Source organism: Anopheles moucheti, chromosome 3 (assembly GCF_943734755.1).
Source record: "Anopheles moucheti chromosome 3, idAnoMoucSN_F20_07, whole genome shotgun sequence".
NCBI lineage: Eukaryota > Metazoa > Arthropoda > Insecta > Diptera > Culicidae > Anopheles > Anopheles moucheti.
This window is the reverse complement of record NC_069141.1, coordinates 43,653,636-43,668,717: the sequence shown is the minus strand read 5'-3', so window position 1 is coordinate 43,668,717 and position 15,082 is coordinate 43,653,636. Positions and strand designations below refer to the sequence as shown.

The window sequence follows — 15,082 nt, the reverse complement described above, 5'->3', positions numbered from 1 at the left end:
TTTAACTTGAAGTATGAATCACTGTTTGGCTGAAATTTGCTGAGAATTGCGCAGTGTAACAAGCGTTGTACATTAACCACCATCCATCGACGGCAAACGCGCTGGAAAGGGTTTTTAGGTGCAAAAATGAAGTCATAGACAAATCCAAGAAAGCAACAAAAAGCGAAATATCATCGAACCAGGTGATGGAAAGCCCGTTTCTTGCGTGGCAACTTGTTTTGCAGTGCAAGCAAAGAAACAACAGCACCACAACAGCCAACAACTGCCAGAAGGCGGCCCGGCAGACGTTGGGAAGAAAGAGAGACCGAGCTTGATTGAGCCTGGCGTTCCGTGACTTGGGCTGACTGCTTGTCGAAAGATACAAACAGGCATGGTCAAACTGGTTTTTTGCCCACTACCCTGTCGGAGACAACCAGCATTCCTGTGTGTTGCGCATTGGATCAACACATTTTTACACCGCGGTGTGGTATGTCGTGAAGAGATGAAGAGAGACGTATCGAGAGTTGATAAAGTAGGCAGGCCCTGGCGAGGTGAGGTGTTGCACACCCGTTCAAGCTGAGGATCCATTCAAGTGCGATTCGATGATCATCCGACAAAGCCGATATTGGGGTGTATTGATCACAGAAGAAGAGGTTTGCAGATTTTAAGTCTTCACAACCACTATCATATATACCAGATTGATCAATATCACCAGCTTACGGCACAGCAAATTGTTCTGTGGCCACGCTTTCGAACAATATTACTGCAACAGGAATGCAACGGAATTGTAAATGGACGGACCAAGCCCAAAATACGCGTCAACTGTCTGATACCCACTTAGCGCCTCATCGAGAAAAGGGAACTCTCGAAGCTCGCCTCACTACCGAACTAGCGATCAACGGTTCACCGACAACGGAACTTCCAGTTCACGCAACGCATTCCCTTAGACTAAAGAATACCTCGCGCTATTCCGATGCATGGAAGCTTCAAAAATGTGTCTCAAATCGGTAACACCCTGCTACCCGCCCTGCTGTTACGCTTAATACGTTAATTATTACACACGGGCCGACCCCATAATAGAACAACAAAAAATGGTTTCCTCCTGCAGGTTCCGACACATAAAACGGAGACAAATGCCGTAGCATACGCGCATTGCGCATTCGAGCGACAGTGTATATCACAGGCGGGCCAAACGAGAGGTCCCTATATGCTGAAACCATCAAATTGGCACCTCGTGTCCACCTCATCTAAAACCGGGTTTATCAGTGCAAACAAGCGCAAAATAGATAATGCAAACGATGGTAGCGATGGAGCGATGCTGCCTGCTGATGGTGCGGTCTCTGCTGTGGCGACCATGTTATCATTCATGTCCACCGTGCGCGAACCGATATAAGGTCACGTTATAAACAATGCAAGCAAGTCCACACCGGAGCCACAAACGTGCCGGAGATGAATTGCTGTTTGCACCATGGGGAAGACCACCCATTTTCGTAAACAACGGCTTGTTCTTGTTTGCACAAGACGTTGGTAAGATTTTAATGACACTTACAAACTCGCGAAGACGAGTAAGCTGAGCGGCCATTTTACCAGCAGATAACTCAATTACAGGTAGGAAAATTACCGTACCGTAACCTTTTTTGCCTGTACCCGGCCGGCCGGGAACCGCGGGTAAACTGATAAGATTCTTACAGGTTGTTCACAGCATCATCCGGCACATCCCTAAGGGATTCATTCACCTGTTCCACGTGCTACGCACGCATCTCGCAGGGATTATGGAAGATAAATACGGTGCGAAAAACAATTTTCCTGTACTGAGCAACCGCAAACACGTCTCCCGAATGGTTTGCATCGAAATGGAATCGCACACAAAACGGACGTGTCCCTGGTTGATGCTCGCTACCATTATAGATCCCTGTAATGAAGTGTAAGACCTGTGATGGATTATCGCATTTCGGGAGTTTATTTCCATCCCGGGCATGCACGACCAACGTTACAAAAACCGCAAAAATCTAATCTACCCGTAAATGGACAACAGGGGTTTGTGGGTTCCTCAGCTCCTGCTTGTGAGATAAATCGTCTTACGAAGGATATAAATACGTTGGGCGAATGGAAATAATATTTAAAAAAGGGATTCATTGAATAAGGTTCACAGGTAGCCGCGCAACTACAACTTAGGTGTACTATTATTCGTCTTTCTACTAAATCCCGAATTATTTGTCGCAAAATTGTCTAGATCTTTTAAAGCAGTCTAAGAATTGCGCCATTTTTCGATCTACTCATATCACTTGAATTCAGCCAGACCATGTCTCATTTTTGACATAACATAATGTTATGCCCATGTGCATTATGGGCGTTTAACTCTTCGTCTATGCCTTTGATCTTCACCTTTCACCTTTTGTTTTCCATTCCTTGTTACGATCCTGTCTTTTATTCCTAGCCCCTTCCTAGTCTTCTTCTAGATCTAATCTTAATTTTAAGTTAGCCATAAGTTTGTATGTTGAGCTACTAATAACTACAGAATCACTTTGTCATACTTGTTTTTACATTTACCAAGGGTCTGCGCCAAGGATATGGGATAGCTTGTCTACTCTTCAACCTAGCGCTAGAGAGGGCTATCCTCGACTCGGTGAAGGAAACTTCGGGGACCATCTTCTACAAATCAATCCAGTTCCTGGCATACACTGATGGCATAGACATCATTTGTTTACGGCTCTCCTACTTAGCGGATGTTTACTAAAGGAATGAGCTGGCGGCAGAAAACCTCGAGTTAGAGATTAACGAGGCACAAACCAAGTCGATGATGGGACCACCAACGCCTCCGCTAACAAAACCTAACTTACTAAGGGGTGATGTACAAATAGATGATCGCGCTTTTGAAGATATTCAAAATTTTACCTATCCTGCGTCAAAAATCAGCACAGACAATAACATTGATGATGAGATACGTGCTGGCTGCCAACTGGTCATTCTACGATCTGAGGAAACTTCTCACTATGAACGAAGTTGGGACTGTTAGAACCTCTATAGTTCCAGTACTCACATACGCCTCTGAGACATGGACTTTGTCCAAAACTGATGAAATCTTCTTACTCGTGTTCGAGAGGAAGATGTTCACAAGGATGTTTGGTAAAGTCCTTTTAGGTCGTCCACAGTTTGTTTCAAATTTGCTCTTCCATGATTTATGAGTCAAAGTCAAAAATAGGCGCCAATTCCAGCTGAATCAATCGTTTGTGAAACGGTTACGTGACTTAGTGGCGAACCTATTATAATATTTCATATTATTTATTATATTATAATAATCATACTGCTGCAAGAATCATATAGCAACAACAAAATAGCCATCCGATCGTACGATCCGGATTGCAAAAATGGAATTTCTGTTCCGTCCTGGGATTGCATTCACGCATCATCCTAAAACCAGTTAAATATTTTATACAGAATACGTTTAAAAGGCAAAAAGGCAGTATCCTCGTTTGAAAACCGGGCTCCATTTCATCATATACATAGCGCTATACGCTCTTGGACAAGCGTTGTGGCACAAGAGCAATACGTCAGCATCCATGGCCCTGGAAAGGCGTTGGAAAGGCAACGATGTGTACGTATAAGAAGAAAACATCGTTGGAACCGGTTTGGGTAGCGAACAATGCATCCCGCCGTCCGAAGAAAACCTGCTCCGGTGGCGGTAGAAAGAAGGTGATTCTACCACACGGCTGCATGGCCGACGATCAGCGAGTTCTCAGGAATGGGGATGTGATATTCTTCCTTCGCAGCACTGTGTTTAGCTAGCATATTGATGATGTGGTTCCAAAGATCGTCCGGTGTGTAGGTTCGAATGCAAATGAATGAGTTGGCCGTACTTGTTTAACTGCGCGCCAGAGAGGTAGGGGCTTAGGATCGATTCCAGGTTTCATACCAGGAAACGGCTAATTGGCCGGAAGAGGTAAGTGTTTTGAGTACGTCTGCACGAAAGCATGGAACTAAAAACTCACGGCCAGAATTAGGCAAAATGTTCAACATTCTCCCAACATTCCGTGCCATTCTTCGTGAGTGTATGTGTGTGTTCATCGACATCTTCCGACAATTCCGTAACAAGCCAAAGATCTTCTGGCGGGGCATCGAACCTTTTTGCAACAGGTTTTTTCGTTACCTACGTTGACGTGTGCTGTTCCGTGTGCGATCCATTGCTCATAACTTTTTTCTCATTCTCCTTCAAACTGACATAATTTTCTTCTTCTATTCGGCTGCACCAAACCGATGATGATGAGCTTTTTTACCTTTGCCTTTGCAAGAGCTTCCCGGTTGCTGCGGCGACCTCAAATAAGAGATACTTCGATAATTAGTGCCACAGCAGCACCAACACCAAGCTGTTATTCGCACTGATGGTACTCCACGTATCACGAATTTGGTGCACAAACGAATGCTTCACCAGTGAGATGATTGCTTTTCTTTCGCACAAAAGGCACGCACTTTCCTTTCCGCTGTTATTGCAAATGTATGACGATGAGATCGGTTTCACTACAGAAGCTTCGGTGTACATAATTGATGGTAGCTCCTCGATTCTTTTCAATTCAGCAGGCAGATACTAACTCAAAATTTTATACTTCCATTGATCGCACGACTATGCACTACGACGAAGGGACAGTTATAAAGCTCACTTGGAAGAAAACTAGCCACAACTTAACCAATGCACCATCCCGATACAAAACTAAAGAGGCTTCAGTCGATATTTGGCGGATAAAACACACGCGTCAGCTACAAACCACGACAGCGGGCACAATCACACCGCACCAAAACACACGTTGGAGGCGATGACAAGCGCAGACCTCCGCGGCAGAGAAAGACACGGCTCCGTACGCGTTGCTCCGAACTACCTCAAACAAAAACTATTCCATTGAACAGACGGCCACTTCGAGCGACGCTGTCCGTAACGGTCGAACTTGAACCGTTCCAGTACGCCACACCAACACTATCATCCCAAGCGTCGAAGGAACTACGCACACCTAAACGCGCTCGATATCAACCCGCTTACGCACACTGTCATTTATCCACGCGAAAGACAGAGAGCGAAGCCATCGTATTCCTCTTCATGCTATTGTTAAAAGTTGGAAGAAAATATATCACGAAGTATTTAATTTTATCGATTTAAAGAAAACTATCTATGCGGCGCGCAAGAAACCATGAATAATATTACAAGGCGTTGTATTTAATCAGATCTGCCATGAGAGTGCAGTTTTCAAACATAGCGAAAGCGAGACAAAAAAACAGTGAATGTTGCTCGAATTCTTTCACAGTGAGATAAGAATGAGAAAAGTGATTTGCTCGACGAAGCACACTGTATGCGTAATTGTATTTATTAGTCCAAATTATTATTTTTTTGTTAAGAATATATATTAAAAAGTATGATCAATTAGTCTAAATTTTATCTTTTCAAAACCGCAAAGTAGCGGTTGTTTAGCTCCTCACCTAAGTATTTTTACATTGTCAAACCTAAAAGAGGATACTTGAACGAGAAATATCGTGAAAAGGTTACCTTAGTACAGTAATAAAATATTTTAGTATTAATTAAAAATTTAAAATTTTTTAAATCAAAATGGTGTAGCAAATAAAACAATGAAATTTGCGATTTTTTTATAGAAAACTTAAATTGCCTTGTATGATTCTCAAGGCTTAACCACTGTGAATGAGTTTCGAACTGTGAGAGATTTCGAGCAGTTTTCTCACCGCGGTTATTAACACACACTTTCAAAGCTGCACACTGAACTTTTATCGATCACAATATTACGACCGAAGAAATTCAGTGCAAAAAAAAAGTAATCTAGGCAATCCAGAAGTTCATGTGTTAAGTTTTTCATCGAAATTTAAACTCTTTTTTTAAATAAAATACATAAATTTGATCGCTAATGCTTCGCTCTCTTTCTCTCGTCCCTGACAATGTGCGTAAGCGGTTTGATATCGAGCGCGTTTAGGTGTGCGTAGTTCCTTCGACGCTTAGGATAGTAGTGTTGGTGTGGTGCAGCAGAACAGTTCAAGTTCGGCCGTTGCAGACAACGTCGTTCGCGGTGGTCGTCTGTTCAATGGAATAGTTTTTGATTGAGGTAGTTCGGAGCAACGCGTACGGAGCCGTGTCTTTCGCTGCCTCGGAGGTCTGTCATTGCCATATTCTGCAACGAGCGTCTAGTGAAATGTGGCCGTGATTTTTTGTAGATGAGTGTTTATCAAAGAACTAAACCATTTGTTTATTTACATTAGTGATAGGAAAGTTCCATTATTTCGGAACGGACCGGAACCAGGTTTCACATATATTAAACTGTAGTTTTGTAGTAGCAGTAAAATTCTATTACAGTTTTTGGTTTACAAAAAGTTTTGAATGTACTACTACTATGTACCTACTATTTTTTTATTTATTTATTTAATTTCTATTATGACGGCAATGCCGTATTTTCAACACCGCTTGTGTTGAGCGATAATAACAATTGTCCCAAGGCATTTCCTCCTTGCGATTTGCCTTATCCCGGGCATACTCGGTTGTATTGGATGTTGGAGTATGTCTGTGTTGTTTGTCGGTTTGTCTATCGTTGTTGTAATCGTTATGTCTGTTCTATTGTTTTGTGTGTTGATTTTGGTCCGGTGCTATTGTTGTAGATGAGATTGTGATTGTGATGACTGTTAGTGTGGTTTGGCAACCACATGGAGGCTCGGGGCGTGGCTGGCAGGTGACTGCGTCGCTTTTCACATACACAACATTCGGTGTTGGACATTGGCAAAGCCTTGACGGAACTGAAACAAAACAGACAACAAATGATTAAGACGGACTACAAGCATACACCTATAAGTCTGCCCCCTTTTTGCGGCTTTGGTGCTGTCCTCAAAGGCGACTGTTTCCTCAACGGCTTGAAAATGGCACAACAAAAAACATTTATTTACAAGGACCACACAATGAATAACGAAGGATGGGGCATGAAAGGATTCACGTGGAAATAAGGATGGGATTCAAAGGAGAAGACCGTTGTCCCTGGCGAAGCGGAAGATAAGCCTCATGTATTTCAGGTCCCTGCCAGCCAAAACATCTCGAATCGGTGTATCCGGGATTCCACCGATGTCCACGACTGCACTCTTCAAGGAGGGTCTGGCGGTTTCGAACTCCACGCAGTGCCATAGAAGATGGTCCACATCATGGAATCCGACCCCACAGCCACACACTTTTGACTCAGCCAGATTGATACGCTGTAGATGTGCATCCAATGCGAAATGATTCGACATGAGTCGGGACATCATCCGAATGAATGCACGATCTACAGGGAGCCCACCGAACCAAGGCCGCAGGGACACTTGCGGAGAGACCGAGAAAAGGAAGCGACCGAGTTCATCCGCCTCCCACATGCTCTGCCATCGAGACAGGAAAAGTTGCTGTGGGGTGCGTAAGAACTCTTGATAGGAGATGGATCGGTCGTAAAAAACGCCTTCTGTGGCGCCTGTTTTGGCCAGTGAGTCTGCTTTCTCATTGCCGGGAATTCCACAATGAGAAGGGACCCAAATTAGCGATATTCTAAACGCCTTGTTAAACACAGAGCCGAGCAATTCCACAATTTTAACTACAAAATGGTCTTGGCTCTTAACAGCCCTTGGAGTTTTCAGTGCTTCAATAGCACTGAGGCTATCTGTAAATATGAAGTACTGATCCGGGGGACTCGCTGCTATTAACAATAGTGCGTAAAAAATTGCGGCAAGCTCAGCCGTGAACACGGAACATGGCTGCCTCAATTTGAAGAATGCTTCGGTGGTCTCGCTAAAAACACCGAAGCCAGTGCCCTCCTCAGAGGATGACCCATCAGTGTAATACTGGTTCATTTTGTCAATATGGCCGTACTTGTTCACAAAAATGCCCGGCACAACCCTCGGGCGAAGATCATGAGGAATGATCTTGATCTCCTCACGCAACGAGGAGTCCGTACTAACAATAGAACTGTAGCACTCAGGAAGGGCAGCACGGTTTACTGCTTGTGGGGCGCTAGGATTGACTTGTAGAGTAACAAAATCATTATAGATATTAATGATTTTGCTCTTAGAACCTGTCTCTATAAGCGCTTTAAAATTTTCTATGATCAAGGGATTTGATACTGAAGAACGAACCAGAAGGCGAAGCGACAGCATTTCAAAACGTAATCTCAGCGGCATCACTCCGGCCATCACTTCTAGGGACATGGTGTGCGTAGATTTCATGCTCCCTAGTGCGAGTCTAAGACTACGATATTGTAGTCTTTCCAATTTAAGGAACTGCGTATTGGATGCCCAATGGAAACATATGCTTCCATATTCCAATACGGAGAGTACCGTAGTCTTATACAGTCGCAGGACATCCGATGGGTGTGCGCCCCACCAAAATCCTGTGACTGTCCTTAGAAAGTTGATTCTTTTCGAGCATTTTTTTATCAGCTGGGTGATGTGTACGCTCCAGTTGAGCCTGGAGTTGAACCAAACACCAAGGTATCGAAAATTGTCGGTGATTGATATCTTTTCCCCGTATAAAAAGACATCAATGTTTGGTTCATATAGTCTTTTCTCCCTATTTTTTTCGGTGTCGCTAAAAGGAGAAAAGACTACCATTTCAGTTTTCGTTGTAGAGAACTTGATACCAAGGTTATCGGACCACTCGGCAAGATTGTCCAGAGTGGTTTGTAAAGCCTGTTGTATTTCGACGGCGTCCCTGCTAGCGACTGAAATGACGCCGTCGTCTGCCAATTGTCTAATACTGCAGTTGGGTGCTAGACAAGAATCTATTTCACTCACATAAAAATTATATAGCAGGGGGCTCAGACAGGACCCTTGTGCCAGTCCGTGGTAGCTGGTTCGTTTTAATTGAACGTGACCATTGTTAAAATTCATAGCTTTTTCCGACAAAAGATTGAATAGGAAATTATTCAATTTTGGTCCCAGCCCGGCAGTTTGCAGTTTTTGGCTCAGTTTGTGCGGAGAAACTGAATCAAACGCCCCCTGTATATCTAGAAAAATAGACCCCATGTTTTGCTTGCGAGCACGAGCAAGTTCAATTTCTGTTACCAGAAGCGCTAAACAGTCATTAGTACCCTTAGCTTTACGGAAACCAAACTGGGTATTTGAAAGAAGGTTGTGTGATTCCAACCATTCTTCTAATCGGAAAAGAATCATTCTTTCTAGGAGTTTCCTCAGACACGACAACAAAGATATCGGACGATATGAGTCGTGTCTTGATGGCGGTTTGCCAGGCTTCAAAATAGTGACAACTTTCACTTCTCTCCATTCCTGCGGGACGATGTTGAGTTCCAACATATTGTTGAAGATTCTCAACAGTCGTTTCTTGCCCACGTCTGGTAGGTTTTGAAGCAGTTTGCTACTAACCTGGTCCAGACCTGGGGTCGAATTTTTGCATGAAAGAAGAGCCAGAGATAGCTCCATCATGGTGAATGGTGAGTCCAACATTGGATCACTACCAGGCGCATCTTGGAAGAAGTTTTGCGCTGGAACGAAATCGGGGCAAAACTTGTGAGCAAACTCGTTAAGCCATTCGCCAGAAAAACATTCGTTCTCGTTGGTGTTGTTGCTGTTTCGCATCCTTCTAGCCATTTTCCAAAGCGAATTTAGAGAAGTGGAAGGATCAAGATTATTGACGTATTGGCGCCAATAACCCTTTTTCTTCGCCTTCAGGAGGTTTTTGCACAATCTCTCCAGTCCTTTATATTTGTCATATAATGACCTGGAACCTGTGTCTCTGAAGGCTTTAAATGCCTTCCGCTTCTTGTTAAAAGCCGCTTGGCAGTCCTTGTCCCACCAAGGAGTGGGAGGTCTTTTGAATTTCCTTGCTTGGTGGGTGCCCCTTGTTTGAGCTTCAAGGGCGCACTTGTTTATTATTAAGACAAGATTTTCATACTCCTTTACAGGGAGCAAATTTTCTCCTACAAGAGAAAGCGAAGCGGCTACTAATTCACCGTATCTTGTCCAGTCAATGTTCCTCGTCAAGTCACATTTGACGGGATTTGCATTAACTGGACATCCCTTGACATAGGAAATTTCTATCGGTAAGTGATCACTTCCGATAGGGTCCTGGATGACCTTCCAACTAAAATCCAGGGCCATAGCTAAAGGACATAGAGACAGATCCAGTGCACTTGCTCTACTTTTCGGCGTCGGCATCCTAGTTGCCTCTCCTGAGTTTAGGATAGAAAACGCAAACCTGTCGCAGAACTCACGAATGATGGGAGCGCGGATATCATCCTTATCGGTCCCCCATTCGATTCCATGGGAGTTAAAATCTCCCAGGATCAAAAGCGGTCCAGGCAAGTCCGTTGCTAAATTTCCAAGATCCTCTTTGAACTTTTCAATTTTTGTTGCAGTTGCAAAGGTTGCGGGAGGTTTAGGGTCATGAGGAGGGACTCCAGGATTTCGGAAAGGGAAGGGGCAGGGATTCTCGGGAAGCTTCTTGACTCTTTTGAGAAAGCCAGGCTTTCCAAAGGAACCTCGGTCCGAGGGGATCGCTTAGGCTTGGGTTTCCTGGGATTAGGATCAGGGGTAGAAGGAGCAGCGTCCCGTGTCGGAATGATGGGAGATGGATTTTTTTTGGTCATGGAACGCTGTGGTGCCAAAGGTTTCTTTTTTGCCTTTAAGACTTTTCGCTGCACTTTTTTATAAAGTACCCTCCGGTTCTTAATCGGTCTCATGGCCACCTGTGTCAGGACAGCCGGTGTTGATGCATCGTTTGCATCCGAGCTGGACAACGCCGCAAAGGGATTAGCGACATTTGCCCCTTTTAGGGCATCGCTGTATGAGCCGCGTGCCCGCTCGGCTACCGTCTTAACTTGCTCCCTTTGTAGCTTCCGGTACACGGGGCACTGCGCAACCTCATGCCACTCGTCTCGGCAATGCGAACATTTCTGAGACGCAGCTTTGCACTCCTCAGTGGCGTGCGCCCCTTTGCACTTTCCGCAGCACGTTTTGCGGGTGCAAAACGCTTCGGCATGACCAATCCGGCTGCACTTCGAACAGGTGGCCACCTTTGGTACGTATGGTCGGTCAATGGGTATCCGGAGACCTTCGATAACGAGGGCCTGCGGAAGTACCGTTCCCTCAAACGTAACTCGGATTGACGAGGTAGGAACAAAACTCTTTTCTGTTGCTGAAGCGTCAAGCTTATAAAGCTTTTTCGCTTCCAGCACCTTCACTTTGGGCGAATCAGGGGATGAAAATACGCCCAAGCCCATTCTAACAACATCCTCCTCGGGATAGTTAAAATCCTCGATCACGCCAGTGACCTCAACCAAACTACCGGGGATATAAACACGATAGTGCTCCGTATAATCTGGGTCAGCCGCAATAACGTTGGCTTGAGCCCGGTCCTTTGCGGTTACCCTTATCTTGTTCGGGCGCATCCGAAACACATCGGTAACACCCGGATACTTTTTAAAGATCGATGATGCGATCGATCTAACGTCGAGCTGTTTGGTCCGCGGCATGAAATACACGAGCGGCTTACCTTCCCAGGAGGAAGGGTAAGCACGTGCTCTGTGCTGTGTTTCAAGCGTGGTTTCTTCGTTTTGTTTGTCCTTCGAAGTTGAAGGACGAACATCAAGCGCCACCTTTTTAGAGCCAGGAGCGGTTTTAGGCCGTCCCGGTTTACGCTTCGCGCTGGTTTCGATCTCCTTTTCGGAGTCCGAACTCTCTTGCTCTACCGCCATGGTAGAGCCGGAGGTAACGATCAAGGAAGGATCGGGAGGACAAACTTACCGTTACACACGATAGACAGTTACAGAACAGATACACGCACTACACCACACTCGACAAACCTCGATCGAAACGAAAGCGTCGCTCCGCAACGTATGCGTACGCTTGCTTATCGCTGTTGATCGATAACACTCACAACACAATTGTCTACCGAGCGAAGATCGGAGACAGACGGAGACACCGATTAGCACGCTACAGCCAAAACGAGTAGACACGCTGAGTACGCAATCGCACTTCGGGGTAATGACCATTGGCTGCCGTATGCAAAATCTCCGTAGGTACGCTTTCAAACAAAATACGTCCTCTCGCTACGGAAGCTGGAGGCAGACTGATGTACCTACTATTCATGATATTTTTTATCAGAGTTCTGAATACTTCATCAAATTCAAATTCATCAAAACAAGCAAAAAATGTTATGTTAAGTTAGAGTAATTATTTAATAAAATGTCCAAAAATGATCACGTAAACAATACGATGTAATATACCAACCGATCTTAACTACAGTTATTAACAACCGTGGTTATGTTTTATAACCACATTTTGTTAAAATTTCTTGACCGATAATCTAGTCTGTCGTTCAGTAGATATCTGTCTATTTATGTAGAAAATTCTTTTCACACTGAATCTAACCTTTCAAGCCTACACAACAATATCGTGGCATACGGATAGCCGTCATTCATAAGAATGAAATACAGGCAGTTCCCGAGATACGTTATTAAAGCGGACCGCTATAACCTGGAAACAATCCGGGTATCTCGAATTTCCACGTATGTCGAATCTGGGAATAAAATCGTTTTATATTTCAAAGTTGGATAGTAGCCTTCTTTCTCTGCATTTCATGTACTTCAGCAATTCAATCAGCAATTTTTGAATGAAAACATGAAAATAACTTAAAAACAAGTGTTTAAATTAAAAGGGAAGGTATTTTCGACCAATTTATCACCTTTTTGCTTCAATTTTGTGCCATAAACTAACTCAGCTGTCAAATTTCTAAAAACCGCGTTTCACCGAAATCGCGTATAAGAAGAACCGCTTATGTCGGGGACTGCCTGTGCAGCATAATCTTAGATTCTCTAAAAAAGTGTAATAATTTGGCAAAAGCTTATTGATCAAACGTCAACTCATTTTTGTTACTTTGATCGTTGCTTTTCTTACACTACAGCTATTAGTAAGAGTAACAGAAGGAAACGTATACATTATAATCTTCTCATGACGAATAAAATATGTAGGTGCAAATAAATACTATGAGAATTTACATGCAACTAGGTTCGATCATTCCACAGAAGGATTGGAACGAACCTCATACGTTCAGAAATAAATTATTATCACTAATATACGGTGGTTTAATGTTTTCCGTTTTTACGTTAGTTATGTTACAAATGTTACAAATTAAGATTTTTTTTCTTAATGATTTGCCAGACAGACGATGGACATATACGTCAGGGTCGTTCTACCGATAATAAAAAAAAAAGTTCATAATTGTATTACAAGAACTTTTTTTTGAGGAGTATGAGAAATACTCGAGTCATTGTCGGAATCTATGGTATATACTCCTGCCGGAATAGCATTTTCCGGAAATTGTGCATTCCATACTTCTCAGATGTGTTAAATATCAGTTCTAAGCTGATCAACATTCGACCCAATATGATAATGATACAAACTTCGACCAAGGACAACCCGTAAACTACGGTTAATAATCATTTATGATCTCATTGTAAACAATAAATCATTTCGAGCCTCCGAGCATGCTTGGAGATCCTTAAACGTACTGTTGGCATTGGTATATTGGTGCCGTTCTTTCATATGCAATGACAAAACCGGTACGGTTTGGATCAATCAACCGATCAACTGCTTTGGAGATCAATTACCCCGTACTAGTGTTGTGCTTACAGCGAGGAGGCATTCAAATCCCGGACCGAATCAGAAAAGTCGTCATGACGTGTTTTATGATGCTTTTTGGAGACCATCATGGGCATGAATCATGAATCTTAGAAGATTCATGAATCTTTCAAATAGAGATTCAGATTCACACATTCAGTTCAAAGGTTCATTCCGTTTCATGAATCTGAATCAAAGTCACTCAACACTACCCCGTGCGTAGTACTGATATTCAGAGATGGATATTTCACTGTCAAGGAAATTCGGAAATTATAGTACCAAGATACAATAAGGAGATATGCGCTGAAAGTAAAAAAAATCTTGTGCTTCGTTAGCAAATTGCGTAAAAAGTAAAGTACAACAAACAAAGAAAATTTACAATTACTCGAGATTTAATCGATAATACTTTTTCTCTATAATTTAAGCATTCTCAGCAAAGTTGTGACTCATTTTAAATTCCATCAAAGTTGTAATGAAACTGCATTGCAATCACGTATAATATTAGATAAGAAAAGAAAACGTGCATGGTAAGTTTGGGTTCGCTCTTTTCTTCATACACCTCAGATGACTCAACATGCTTTAAGATAAGATACAACGGATAATAACGCTTACGTTTGAGGGAAAAAGAACCTTATCACCTTTATAGGACAAAAAAATCAATAAATCAACAGTCCCAAACTTTTGCGACTATGCTGTCCGTTTAATAAATAAAAGAAATGTTTGATTTGTGTCATAAAGCATTATGTGTTGTTAGTAACTAGTACTAGTAGATAGTAATAGCATGCTTCAGTCCAACTATTTTTGTCATACCTATTGTATGATGATGGATGAGATTTACGTATTTAACAGTCGTGCAGTAGGAGTCCAGGGACTCTTTGCCCAGGATCCATTGCAACTACGAGGTAAGAATCCAGACCAGCTAACCAGAAATGCCAGGCACGGGCTTTAAAGTCACTACGCTAAGGAGCAGTAGTGGATCGAATCTCATTTGGACTGCTGCTATCGCTCTCATCATTACAAGGTCTAACTATCCGATTACATAATAATACAAAGTCTAGTAATCCTTTATTTAAAGATAGTCATGGATGTAAGTCAGGCGTGACTTCTTCTTTATTATCGGCACTTAGCATCAAAACAATGCAAGAACCAGTAATAGAGAAAGGATGACAAGAATTGGATAGCCATTAGAAGAATCGTGAGCATTATTCTTTGATTGTTTTTCATGCATACATAATTTCAACAATAAATTTCAATACATATTAACTCCAAACACAAAAATCTTAAGCTTCATCCGAATATTTAAATCAAACTATCAAGGTTGTTGAACTTTTTACTTCAAATCACATCTTGGCACTACTTCATCTTTATTCTATCACTTGCGATTTTTTCCCGTAGTTCCTGACGGGATTTGATACCGATTCTATTTTGTATCCACCATTGCGAATACCGTTAAACCTTCTCTTCTCTCTGCAGG

The 15,082-nt window shown here is 42.9% G+C and overlaps 1 protein-coding gene across 2 annotated transcripts in view; it reads right to left on the bottom strand.

Annotated features, from left to right (window-relative positions):
* LOC128300796 (protein numb) overlaps window positions 1–15,082 on the bottom strand; it is a 31,722-nt gene that overhangs the window by 15,034 nt on the left and 1,606 nt on the right. Inside the window, exon 1 of one of the 2 annotated variants that reach the window (XM_053036992.1) lies at window positions 4,254–4,845. The exons of the other annotated variant lie outside the window; for it this stretch is intronic. The gene's annotated coding sequence lies outside the window, so the exon portion shown is untranslated. Of the gene's footprint in view, window positions 1–4,253; window positions 4,846–15,082 lie in introns of those variants that run through there. 2 annotated transcript variants of the gene reach the window in all.